This window comes from Heteronotia binoei, chromosome 6, assembly GCF_032191835.1.
Source record: "Heteronotia binoei isolate CCM8104 ecotype False Entrance Well chromosome 6, APGP_CSIRO_Hbin_v1, whole genome shotgun sequence".
Lineage (NCBI taxonomy): Eukaryota > Metazoa > Chordata > Lepidosauria > Squamata > Gekkonidae > Heteronotia > Heteronotia binoei.
Window position 1 is genome coordinate 54949924 of NC_083228.1, and position 13963 is coordinate 54963886.

The following is a 13963-nucleotide window of genomic DNA, read 5'->3' on the forward strand; positions in this document are numbered from 1 at the left end:
ATGGCAAACCACCCCATAAAAAGTCTGCCATGAAAACATTGTGGAAGCAACATCACCCCAGAGTCGGAAACGACTGGTGCTTGCACAGGGGACCTTTCCTTTCCCCTTAACGAGTAAGCCAAAGCAGCTTACATAATTCTGTTCTCCAGTTTATCCTCACAATAGGCCTGGGAGGTAGTACGTTTGGGTGAGAATGTGAGTGGTCCAAAGTCACCCAGCGAGTTCAATGACTGAGTGGAAATTCAAACCTGGGTCCCCCAGATCCTAGTCCACCACTCTAACCACTGTACCACACTACCATTCATCTGCTTAACTGGCTTCGAATCTGACGCTAATTGGGGAGGGACTGTTGCTCAGTGACAGAACATCTGTTGGCCAGCAGAAGATCCCAGGTTCAATCCCTGACATCTCTAGTGAAAAGATCTGGCAATAGGTGATGTGAAAGACCCCTGCCTGAGTCCCTGGAGAGCCACTGTTAGTCTGACTAGATAATACTACTAAGGCCAAGGGTCTGATTCAGTATAAGGCAGTTTCATGTAGCTTTTTAATGATGGTTTAAGCAGCTAACAGGACAGTGCAGTAAACTGTGCTATTACAATAAAACCTACATCAGGTACCTCAAATGGTGACATCAGCCTACGAGATACAATAGGTACTTAGGAGTCAAGATGAATAAGTAACTGAGCAATAAATACAGCTAAGATTAGAATAACACATTTTGAAAGACCTCTGAATAGCAGCAAATATACAGATAATAAAGAAGGTAACAACAGATGTGAGAAAGTTGGAGTCCAGTGGCACCCTTACAACCAACAAAGTTTCTGGTTATAAGTGAGAATTGAGTGACTTTGCATTGGTAGTGAGATAAGCCAATATTTCTGTTAAGCCCTGGGGGGTTCCATCTTCTTGAGTGATATAACAACAGGTAATTCAGCAATCCCCTGTTCCAGTCTGTTTCTGAAATTCCTTTGCAATAAAATAGCTACTTTTAGGTCTCCCACTGAGTGCCCTGGGAGGCTGAAAGGTTCTACAGGTTTCTCAGTTTTGTGATGTCAGCTTTGTGCCATTTATCCTTTGGTGTAGGGTTTGACCTCTTTGTCCTATGTAGAGAACTAAAGGGCACTGTTGGCATTTAATGGCATATACAATGTTAAAATAGCTACTTTTAGGTCCCCCACTGAGTGCCCTGGGAGGCTGGAAAGTTCTACAGGTTTCTCTGTTTTGTGATGTCAGCTTTGTGCCATTTATCCTTTGGTGTAGGGTTTGACCTCTTTGTCCTATGTAGAAAACTGAAGGGCACTGTTGGCATTTAATGGCATATACAATGTTAGAAGATGAGCAAGTGAATAAGCCTGAGATGGTGTAGCTGATGTTGTTATGTCCAAGTGATTGTGTTGGCTTGGTATATGTAGCAGCAAAGTTGGCATCTGGGTTTATTGCAAGCTCTGGTACCAATATCCATGTTCAAATTAGATGCTGTGTTATTGTGGGTGAGAAGTTGTTTGAGATTGGGGGGCTGTCTGTGAGCAATAAAAGGTTAGTTAGTCCCAAGAACCTGTAGCCAATATGGGCTAAAATAGCACCAAAACTCAAGAACACAACGGAGTATAATTAAAGGTGATTTATTACAAGACTGCATGAAATGTGCAATAAAAGAGCAGTAAGCTGTGAGGATATTAATAATAAAGCTAAATACTTAACTAAAGCACTTTTACAAGCATTGGTTCTTAATCCAGATGTTACCTTGACAAGACTGAGTTCAACAGTTCAAAGTTCAAGTCAAACAGGTGCTCCAGCCAGCATGGCCCACCTAGAATCAAAAGGCGTTCCAAAGCCAGATGTAATCCAAACAAGGGCTGAAAACTAAACTGAAGAATCTTTTATGATTAATGGCCCTCATTGGTCTGATTCTAGCTGACCAATAAATGCATGGCTAATTTGTGTTGCTAACCAATGATAACGATCAGGTGACTTGTCTATGAGACCAAACACTCTGCAGCTTTATAACGTCCAATTAAGCAAGGTCTTTATTTTAGCAAAATGGAATGCACAGGCCCACTCCTAGAGGCCTTGAAACTGCTAGACTTAATGGTCTACCCAGCACCTGTGACAATGTCCCATTTCTTAATATTTCTCTCTGAAGCTACAGTTAGCTTGACCTTGGTTTCTCAGAGAAAAGGAAAAAGTCTATGATTTTTGCTTAAGCCTCAGCCTGATCCATAGTTTGAATTTAGCAAGAGACTGCTCAAAAGAAGCAGTCTCTTGCCATAAATAAATGAAAATGCATACAATTATAACACAGTCGAAGACATGTAGATTTTTAGAGTTATAAGTAGTAATAATTCAGTCCCTACTAGAGGACCAAATGTGGTGCCTATATTGAAGCATACCTGCAGATATTCAACAAAGCTCAATAGGCATGAACAAATTTTCTTGTCAGGGAGAGGCAGTCATTACATCTGGAATATCATATCCTCTTTGCTACAGGGTAAAGTTACTATGATACAAGCAGAGGGGCTACCTTGCTTCCCAGACCAGCCCTGCCTGGCTAGCAGGTAGCAGAGCTTTGTTAGAAAGGGGAACCCTTTAAAAAAATACAAATTTTAAAACCCCTTTATTTTATTCCAGGGCCTTCATAACAAAACATTCTTCACAAGGAATAGAAGAATCAGAATGGCATAACATAGTGGAACCACCAAATAAACCAGGGGCCAAGATGACTTGCCCACCCCCTGGCAAGGGACATTGCCCCTGACCTAGATGAAGATATTGGATTTATATCCCGCCCTCCACTCTGAAGAGTCTTAGAGCGGCTCACAATCTCCTTTACCTTCCTCCCCCACAACAGACACCCTGTGAGGTGGGTGGGGCTGGAGAGGGTTCTCACAGCAGCTGCCCTTTCAAGGACAACCTCTGCCAGAGCTATGGCTGACCCAAGGCCATGCCAGCAGCAGCAAGTGGAGGAGTGGGGAATCAAACCCGGTTCTCCCAGATAAGAGTCCGCACACTTAACCACTACACCAAATTGGCTCTCCTAGGAATGAGGTAGCAAGGGACATTGCCCCTGACCTAGGAATGAGGTAGCTGTTTTCCTGATTCACATAACAAGCACCAAAATTCTTTCTTCCTCCACATCCACTTGGGAGCAGGCAGAAACCAGCCTCTTTCCAAAGTGGCAGACACAGTCCCCTTACCGTTCCATATACTAGGCAGAGAAAGAACCGGCTCAGAACATAGCTGTGTGGCCCAGCTTCTATGTCTCTTCAACAACCACAGAAAGCCAACCTGAAGTAACTGAAGCCTATAGATGCTTTGTTGACAACCAGTGCAGAGATTCTCAACTGTGAAGGTTCTGTAAGTAATTAAGTGCAGAGGTACAAACAGAAATGTTTTAATGAAATCTTTCCCCACCTTAAGAACACTGCAGTGGATTCCACCAGCTTCTCCCCATTCAGTACCTTGCAGTGCAGGTATACTGGAAAAGAACAGGAAAATAGATTGAGGCTAAAAGATCCTCTCCAAGCCCTTGAGGAACAAATACAGTAGAGAAGGAAGGTAGCTCCATGTCTTGCCCTCTCTACTGAGCAAACTGCTCTGCCTTCCTCTTATGAAATTTAGATCTAGAATTTTAAATAATGCTGCAAACACATTACAAACACCATCTATGAATGTGCCCACAGTATTACAATCACTTCATTAAAGGTCTTTCAGATAAGCTATATTTAATCCATTTTCATTAGACACTAAAGTATTTCTATATCACTTCTCAACTCGAGTCTTAACAGCATGAGGAAAGTGGGAAATCAAAGTATTAAGAACAATTTTTTTAACTAGGGAGGACAATAACTGTAGCTAACCAGGTGATTTTAACATATAAGCCATAAAGATTTAAAAGACATTCAGAACCATACATGTTACATGCTCTACATGCTGTAGCAGGAAACTATCCTGACCTGGATAGCCCAGGCTAGCCTGATCTTGACAACTAAGCAAGGTCAGCCCTAGTTAGTATTTGGAGGAGAGACCTCCAAGTAATTTATTTATTTATTTATTTATTACTTTGCATTTATATCCCGCCCTCTCCGCAAGCGGACTCAGGGCGGCTTACAGTATCATAAAAACAATCATTCCATAAAACATATAAAACCATAATACATTTATCAGTTTAAAACTATTACGCTATCTCGATCCAGTCTGGCGGTATTGGGTTCAGACTATGACCACCAGCTTCTGTAGGATGTAATACCAGGGTCATGACACAGCTAGGCAACGGCAAACTGCCTCTGAATGTCTCTTGTCTTGAAAACCTTACTGGGTCACCATAAGTCAGCTGTGACTTGACAGCATTTTCCACCACCAGCAGGAACTACCTTAAGCCCCCTCTGCCAGAGAGGTGAAAACTTTATGCTTTCTGAAAATGAGGACACAACTTCTATATGTTCTACCTGATATTTACCACTATATGAAGACAATCATTGGTCCACCACATTATTCATGGATTATACAAGCAAAATGCTACCTTTGGAAATTTCTTACTTGAAGAAAATCCATGCAAGAAAAATATTGCCTTTGCCTTAACATTTCCCACTTTAGCTTAAGATCTGATTTAGATAACTGAACAAATATTGCTACATTATTAAATTCTACTTTGCATAGTACATATATAAAGTTGATTCATGGTTTACATAGTCCATTCACTGTTAAAGGTATATAAAAAGAAAATACTATTACATTTTTTCCTTCCATTACATATATTCATAACTAGGCATGGCTCAAAGTTAGACAGTCCCTAAATAAACACTTTTGACACAAAACTGTGACATAATTTTAAAAATCGTTGGAGTAATTGTAAGTTAGAAAGATCAAGATGGGTAGCTATGTTAGTCTGCCTTTAACAATAAAAAAAGCATCCCCCTGCACAGTGCAGGAAATTCACAAATACTTCTGCCCCCACACACCCCGTGACCCCTGCTCCATGGCCAGAAGATGGGAGAAAAGTCTTGCAGGATCCCTGGCCAAAATGGACTGGAGAAAAATTGCTGCCTGACCCCAAGAAGTGAGAAGTGACTTACGAAAGCTCATACCCTGTCACAAATTTTGTTAATTTTTAAAGTGCTACTGGACTCTTGCTCTTTTCTAATGTGATTTAGAAAGTTTTACTCTCAGAACTATTTTATCACTCATTAGGACTGTATCTGTTAAAAATATCAGCATGTCATTAACTCCCAGAATATGAACAAGGAATTCTTTGTAGGCTCAGAATACAAAGGGTCAAGAGGTGGAGTGACTACTAGAATTATACAGTGGAAGGAATCCCCAGGGTCATCTAGTCCAACCCCCTGCACAATGCAGAAAACTCAAAAATACCTCCCCCTAAATTCACAGCATCTTCATTGCTGTCAGAATAGAATCATACCGTTGGAAAAGGTATATATATATACACACACACATATATACTAGACTAGGCCAAACCCACAAGCTGTGTAGGTCTTTCCAGTATATTAAGGAGTAACGTGATTCTATCAGTGTACAGACACTTAAAGCCCCAGCCCTCAATTTCTAATAGATGTGAAATTTTAAAATGGTAAACATTAGTAAAATGTGTGAAGTCTTCCATACAATACAATCAATATTAGTTCTCAGTTTTTCTAAGCAACTGTAACACTGCATATTTTAGTTATTTTACATTTATTTTACGAATATTTACATATTTGAATTCTTATTTTAGCATATAGCTGAATCCAACAAAAAGAGAAAAATGTATTAGCATCCTATGATGATGGAGTCAAAACTGAATTTGACAAGCATAAAACTATCCTAGTGAAGAGACTTTTGACACTTTTTTGCATGCTATCCAACAAGGAAAGCAAATAGAAGAAAGTTTTTGAAGTCACCTTAAATAAAATGTTACACTCAGTAACAAATCCTATTTAAATTAGAAGTGTTCTTGTTGTTGTCATTTAGCAGCAGCTTCAGATTAAACATCCCAATATGCACTCACATTTTAAACTCATATGCAGCTTTAAAACCCCACCAAGAAGGTTTGCCAGTTTCCATACCCCCACCTACCCTATGCAACCCCCCCCCCCAAAAAAAACAGCATTACCACCACAACCAAAATCACACTCTGCAATTCTAGACAAATATGTTATGAGTCTCCACAGCATCAGGCTCTGAACGACTCTGTGAGAACAACCACTGACCACTGGGAATGTTGCATATAATCAAACACCAGGTTAATTATACCATGTGCTACTAAGTGTTCCCAATATAAAAACTAAAGTCACTTTGAAAGTCCTAGTCAAACAGTAGGCAGCCATTTCAGAGAAAACGCTGCATGCCACAGAGCTATGCAAATACAAGCGTACAGCCTTTCCTGAAAACGCTCATTAAACAGGTAATCCCCATCACATACCTATCTTTCACCTCACCGAATCCCTTCCCCTCTGCCGCCTTCCTACCCTTCGACATCAGCACACCTAATGCCGCTCCGAGCACGTCCTGTGCCAGAATTCCTCATTCCTCCCTCTGAAGTTTCCTCACACGCCCACCTTCCCCAGCCTCTCTGCTGTCACAGCCACCACCGTTCCTCCCAAGCTCAGCAATCACAAGGAGAGCCCTGCTAGATCAGACCAGCATCAACCTCTTGAGTCTAACAGTGGCCAAGCAGGGAAACTGACAAGCAAGAGCATGGCGGCAACAGCCTTCTCCTGCTGCCCGCCCCCACATATGCAGAAACAGTGACCCATATCACTAGGAGAGAAGGAAACGGGGGAGGGGGCTGCATCAATTACTTCACGCTTCGCTCTCGCGCCCATCCACACAAAGCCCCCTCCAAGATGCCCTCACCTACCACTCCCCTCCCCCTTTTGCCCCTCCTACGCTTCTTGCCACCGCAGCCGCCTCTGCCCTGCCACGGGACTCCCACGCAACGCAAGCACTCGCCCGAGCCTCTCCTGACGCCCACTGGGCGGACTGGCTGCCGCGACCCTCTCGCCTACATCTCCGCCCGGCCAGCCACATAGCTATACACACACGGAACGCTCTTGCCGCCACCTCAGACTCGAGCTCCTCTCCCTGGGCAAGGAGGTCCCTCTGCCAGCCCGGTCTCGCCCCCCCTTCTCCCTCCCGCTTCGCTTCCTTCGGGCGCCCCGTACTCACTCAAGCCTCAGCAAATTCCTGTGTGGGAGCCCCGGAGAACACAGAGCCCCGCGAAGCCGGACCGCCAGCCGCCGCTTCGCCGCTCCCCAGCGCTCAGTCCCGCCCTCTTTTCCTCTCAGCGCTCGAGCTGCTTTTTTCCCTCCTCAAAGGAGAAACTTTATTAGTTGCCTCTGTAAGCTACAGGAACTGCCTTTTGCATCTAGGCGCCTGCGCCGAGTTCCCTTACTGTGAACCAAGCTGGCCGTCAGACTTAAGGACTACAGTTCCCATGAAGGCGCTGCTTACATGGAAGCTCGTAAGATCGGCCTGTTTTACGAGGGGTTCCTGGACCCTGTAGTCTTAGAGCGCCTCTCTTCGTCTCGCGATTACGTGGACAGCCGTTGCACGCTGGGATTTGTATTCCCCGTTCCACAGCTCTCAGCACTGAAGGGTACGTGCTTGGACCTGCAGGGGTTGGGGGAAGCTTGTATGTCGGGAACTACAGGGAATTCCCTCACGGGCCTTTTTTGTGTGGCAGACCCAAAACAGGTCCTGCAGAAAATTAAATTGAAGCTTGATCGCTAACTGTACCTTTTTCTTCTTTTTGGCATGTGCGTTACCAGTAAACCTTATTGGGTAAAGTTAAGAGAAAAGTACAGAATAATCACAACATAACCATTTCTGTTACCATAAAGATGCTCATTACACTTAGGGTGCTTATTACACTTGGGGTGAAGTCAGACGAGCACTTTGATCCATTGTCATTGCTTCTCCCCAATGGATTTAAAGTGCTTGTCCAGACAACCACATCAGTCTCCTATTCCCTACTCATTTGCCCCCCATCCTCGCCCCCAACTTTCCCAGTACCAGATAAAGTCCAGGGCTGTTTGTTTGGTTTTTTTGCTTGAGCCAGTCTCACTATGCACTTCCGGCGTCTGATATCTCTGTAGCACACTTGAGCACTTTAGGAGGTCAGACTTGAACTGCTCCCTGGCTGCCATTTTCCCCCACTGTTAACTGTGTGCGCTAACTGCATATTTGCCCAATGGCGAGTAAGTGGTTATGAGCATGTGCAAAGCAGCCTTTTTTTTTTAAAGCTGCCTGCCCACCCTCTCTATGGTGACTATGTGGTGGCAGTGTGATCACTCAACCATGGGGTGAGGTGGGAGTGGGTGTGATTGCATTTCTCTGGAACAAATCATTCCATAAAAATTAGAGGCTCAGCCAAGCCTATAGTCTTCTGACTGCACCCTTAGATTACTGCAGTGCAATTCTAAACAGTTACACACTATTAATACCATTGGCTTCAATGGATTTGAAGGGTGTAACTATTTAGGATTGCACTGTAAAAACACACAGGTAGAAAGACAGGCCTAAAATCATACTTAGCCATCAGGGATGGAAAGTGAGCGGAAGAGACAGATGGAATAGTCTCCTGGTTGCCTTTTCTAAGAAGACAGCATACACACAGTGTACAAGCTCCAAAGACCTGGATTTCAGGAGAAGAGGAAATTATAGAGAGACAGATATAAATAATTGGGGGGAAATGTGTGGAGTCAACTGTGTGGTTGTAGTGGTACTCATCAGAGTTTCCGTTTATTCCTAGGGTTGCCAACTCTAGATTAGGAAATTCCTGTAGATTTTGAAGTGGAGTCCAAGGAGGGATTTCAGCAGTGGTGTAATGTCACAGAGTCCACTCTCCAAAGCAGCCATTTTCTCTAGGGGAATTGATATCTGTAGTCTGGAGATTAGTTCTGGGAGAATTTAACCCACCCTCTTGGAGGCTGGCAACCTTAAAATATTACTTGAGAGCCCCTGCTGGAGTAGTTTAGTAGGAAGTGATTGGCATCTAATAAGAAGGGAGGGGAATTAAAATGCTTTAAAATGTTTCCTGAGATAGTAAACAAGCTTGTGGAGTAGAAGGAAAAGTATTATATGGAATAAATGTAATTGGTATTATGTGTGTTAGCAAGAGATGTCTATGGTAGGGATATTTTCAGCCATACAGTATTTGCAAGTCCAATAGAAGTACTGAGAGGACAAAAGGGAGGGATCTTTTTGCCTTTCCACTCTTTGCTTTTGCTGAGGAGGGGTTAAGAAAACAAAATATAAGACTGAGGTCTAAATTTCTTCCAGATTTTTATATGATTGCAGTTGCTAACGTTCAGGCACATCAGCTATGAAACTCATGGTGAATGATAATCATAGCAATAAATTGCAGTAATTGTTCTTCCTCTAGAAAGCTAATATTGTTAACATTCAAAATACTCCAGCATCTGTCATCCTGGTGGTGTTTTATAGTGAAGCTACCAGCTGCACTCCTCCCACTCCTTTTGCAGTTCTTCCAAGGCTGAAGGTCATATAGTGACCCGCTGATTCTGAGTTGAATATCTGAGTTGAAACAAAATGGTGTTCGCTCTTCTTACCACAGGGAGACCCTGGTAAAATCTGATATGAACTAATGTAACTGAATTCCCTTGATATGGTTCATGTATAACAAAGTAGGAGTCCAGTAGTACCTTTAAGACCAACAAAGCTTTAATCAGAATGTGAGCTTTAATCAGAATGTAATCGTATGCATGCATATTTCATCAGACAATGGAATAGGATACAGTATCAGAGCTACTTATAGCTGGTGGGCAGTGCTTAAGAATGCAAAGCAGTACAAAGAATCCAATGGCAAAATAGTGAAATTAACAAACTGAAAGAACATTTGGTCTGGATAGCATTTGTGTGGGAAACCAATAAGACAATAACATGTCAGAATGGGAGAATGAGGCAATAAATGTTGTCTGTTGATCTATTGCTAGCAAGTCTGTGTCAGTTTCCCCCGTCTTGCCCTCAACTTGTTCCTTCTGTATTCAGTTCTGTTCCACCTAACAGCTTCACCTGACAATATATTCCTGTCATGTGCATCCAACTGTGACGACAGTTCCCCACGCAGAGTCCTGGGCCCGTCTTCCTGCATTGCTACATCACTCTAGCATGACTCATAATTATGAAAGAAAAAAAAGTACAAGACTGGATGCAGCAAGATTGTTTCCTACCCTAAATTCTGCTTTGTTTGTGTTATGAAATCTAAACAACATTCCTAAATGATCCTAAAGGGCAACTGTGCACAAATACACATAGAGCATAGAAATATGAAAGCCTGGAGAAAAAAACTGAAAATTTTTGGTGGGAGGAACCCAACTCTCTCCCCTCCCCTTTTTTTCCTGAGGCCTTTTCTTTCAATTTTTTGTACATTTTAGAGAGTACTGAAAAAACTCCTATGAAATATTTCTTCTTTTAGACAAGTGCAGTGTTTGTAAAAACAAGGTGGGCATGCAGTAGACATATGCAGCTCTTAAATCCAAGATGCATTTCTGCAACTAGAAGGGTACTTAATCTTCATGAGGGAAGTATGCATGTCTCTCATTGCTTTTTGCTATTACATAGCTTCTCTTGCCCTTTTGACCTGACTGTAGTTGACCTTTTCATCTATCCCTCAAACTACTGTGTTATCTGATGAAGTGTGCATGCACAGGAAAACTTATACTCAGAATTCAGCTTGTTGATCTTACAGGTGCCACTGGACAAACTTTGTTTTGCATATACCTACAGATTGGGTAAGAAGTAGCTTATTGCAGTACCTTGCAGGATGGAAAAAAGAGATTGAAAGGAGGTGGGGCAGAAACTGAAAGAAAGCTTCTGAGGAAAACTGGAAGTTGCATTGTGAATTTAGCTCTCTCTGTACATGTGCTAAAATAGTATAGGGTGCATTGGCTTGTGGTTTTCTGTCAAGCATTGGGTATATTTGCAGCTTTTTAAAAAAATCCATAAATATGTCAAACATTGCAACTTAATATACTAAGTAAGTAATAAATGCTGAATTGGATGTTGTTAAAACAGTAAAATTAGTTTAGGTTTGATAGGACAGTAAGTATTGTATATATTTGTTTTTTTTTTTTAAAAAAAATTCCCCTCAGGGGGGTGGCATTTTCTGTGGCTTGAAAATGTCTGGGAATTCTGCATTTCTACTGTGGCATGGATCCAAACATCTGGATGAGCTAAGTCAAGGTAGGGGAGAATCTTTATGACTAAACTAAGCTGAGATAAAGCTTTTTTTGCTGCTGCATTTATTTGCTTCTCCAGCAGGTCTATAACCCCTAACCCCTAGGTTCTGACATAAATGGCACTTTGTGGGGCCAGGCCATGCGTGTCACAAAATGTAATGCCAGGTAGCAGAGATATAAGCTTTGTAAAAGACACAGGTAAACATAATTTAAAGGTATTTTTTACTTAAAATACAAGCATGCTTAAAACTCTTGCAATGTTTTCTTTAAAATGGAAAGGTGAGGGAATAGTAGGATTTGACAATGCAATTTTTAAAATAAAACATAAAGCAAAGGATTACAACAGAAATGAAATATATATATAGAATGCTCTGAGCCTAGGACAATGTGGAATGGCTGGGCATTGTAAGCTTCTTCTCCCTCCCCCAGGTCTACTCTTCAGTGTAATGTCTCCCTTTGGCTGTGGGTTCCAGGTTAGAGTACTCACTTAAGCAACCGTTCTCAGGTCTATTCTGCAGAAATAAGCTGACTTAAAACATCAACCATTTATTTGCAAGGAGACAGCTCCAGCAAGTAACAGCTTTAGCAGAATACAAAACAGGAAAGTGAAACTACTTGAGCACCGCTCCATTGAAATACATTAAAGCGCAAAGTTGCAAGGAAAATGCGGAATGGATTTTCCATTAAGCAAAGCAAAGCAAATTTTATTCTTATATCCCGCCCTCCCCCGCCAAAGGCGGGCTCAGGGCGGCTCACAGACATTAAGGTATCTAGGCCCAGATAGACAACTCTGGGACTAAAATGACAGCCCACAGAGTGAAATTACAGTACCTGTAGTAGCAGAAACAGAGAATGCGTCCTTTTTTTTAGCGCCTATCCTCTTTTGGGCTCATTTAAAAAAAAAACTGATGAAACTGTCCTCTTTTGCAGTTGGAAGGTTAGGAATATTCCAGTTAGTAGTAATTATCACATCTTAAATAATAGAGGTATTTAAAACTAGGTTTGTCATAGTGCTCACTTGTTTGAAGTCATTAGTTGGGAAATACGTCCTCTTTTTCATTTTTCAAAATATGGTCACTCTGAATTATGCAGATTCCAAAGCATCACAAAATACAAAGATTCTGTACTTTTAATCTGCTCCGTGCTGTTATTATAAAATCAGTAATCAAGTTTAATAGACAGTAATTGCTGTGTTGTTCAGAAAAGATGGGAAATACTGTGTAGGTGTCTATCTATTTTTGGACCAAATGAGATTAGATGGTGTATGCAAGCAATCTCTCTTACATAAACAGATACAATTAAATTTAACAACATCCAAACAAGTTTAAGTAATCGTCTATTTTAATTTTTTAAGACTTCCCTTCTTGTAAGACAGAAGGCTAATAGGTTTAGATATTACCTCAGATATTTAAGAAGTTTTGAAAAGCCAAGAACTGTATGTGCTAATAACAATTTCTGATGATTATGTAACTGTAGCTTTTCTGATAACTTCTGCTTTGTTCTCTTTAGAATATATTTGTCCAATAGTTAAGGGTACCTTTAAATATTAGCATTTTAAGTAAATAACACCGGCGGGGGTCAAGTAACGGGGGGAGGGGTGGGTAGAAAGTAATATATGGGATAGATAAAAGAAGTTATTAAAGATGTAAGAAATAGATTTATTACCATACGTTACCAATAAAAATTGTTTTAACCACAGAATATTTTTGTCCAGTGTGCAGTAGTAAAAGGATATCTTTTTTGTCCTTTAAGCTTTAAAGCAGTAGACTAACCTCTTTAACAGTCAGTGGTTACATGCAAATACATCTTTGTTCCAGGAAGACATTCAGTCACTGTACTTTATAATGAAACAAAAGCTATAATGAGAATGCAACAATGAATGCCTGAAGTCAGCTGTGACAATGCTTTGCAATTACCATGGCAATTTTTCCTACTAAATTTATGAAAGGTCTCATAATTGGATTTTTTTGTAGGCCTCCTTGCTTTTCATGGTTTCACAGTTATTTGTGTGCTTTAAACAGGGCTTTTTTGTAGAAAAAGCCCAGCATGAACTCATTTGCATATTAGGTCACACTCCCTAATGCCAAGCCAGCCAGAACTGCATTCCTGTGCGTTCCTGCTCAAAAAAAGTCCTGAGAGTTTACAACTGAAAAGCTGTGGGAGAGAGGCAAACTTGGCAACACTGCCAGCAGCAGCCACACCAGGCAAGTCAGGCAAAGAGCAGCTCAGTTGCTGGCTATGCATGCAAGCTGGGAGGGCTGCAAGCAGGGGGGAAATGGGGGGGGGCAGTCTGGGGCCCCTAAAGGCATGGGGGCCCATAAACCAGTGCCTACTGTCTCTTGGTAAAAAATTGTTCAAGTAACAGCAGAAGAAGAAGAAGAAGAAGAAGAAGAAGAAGAAGAAGATATTGGATTTATATCCCGCCCTCCACTCCAAAGAGTCTCAGAGCGGCTCACAATCTCCTTTACCTTCCTCCCCCACAACAGACACCCTGTGAGGTGGGTGGGGCTGGAGAGGGCTCTCACAGCAGCTGCCCTTTCAAGGACAACCTCTGCCAGAGCTATGGCTGACCCAAGGCCATGCTAGCAGGTGCAAGTGGAGGAGTGGGGAATCAAACCCGGTTCTCCCAGATAAGAGTCCACACACTTAACCACTACACCAAAGTGGGTAGGCATTGTATCCTAAACTATTAGAAAAAAGCACACATCTGTTTGACAAATGCTGGTGCCAAAACATACATATGCTCAGACTTCTGGTGAATAAGAATT

The 13963-nt window shown here is 41.8% G+C and overlaps 1 protein-coding gene across 6 annotated transcripts in view; it reads right to left on the reverse strand.

The window, feature by feature from the left end:
- Nucleotides 1–7315, reverse strand: part of PLEKHA1 (pleckstrin homology domain containing A1) — a 40949-nt gene extending 33634 nt beyond the window's left edge. For 5 of the 6 annotated variants that reach the window (XR_009555560.1, XR_009555561.1, XM_060241479.1 and 2 more), the window contains exon 1: nucleotides 7162–7309. The gene's annotated coding sequence lies outside the window, so the exon portion shown is untranslated. Of the gene's footprint in view, nucleotides 1–7161 lie in introns of all 6 variants that reach the window. The other variant, XM_060241476.1, reaches the window with a different exon arrangement.
- Between the last annotated feature and the right edge of the window lie 6648 nt (nucleotides 7316–13963).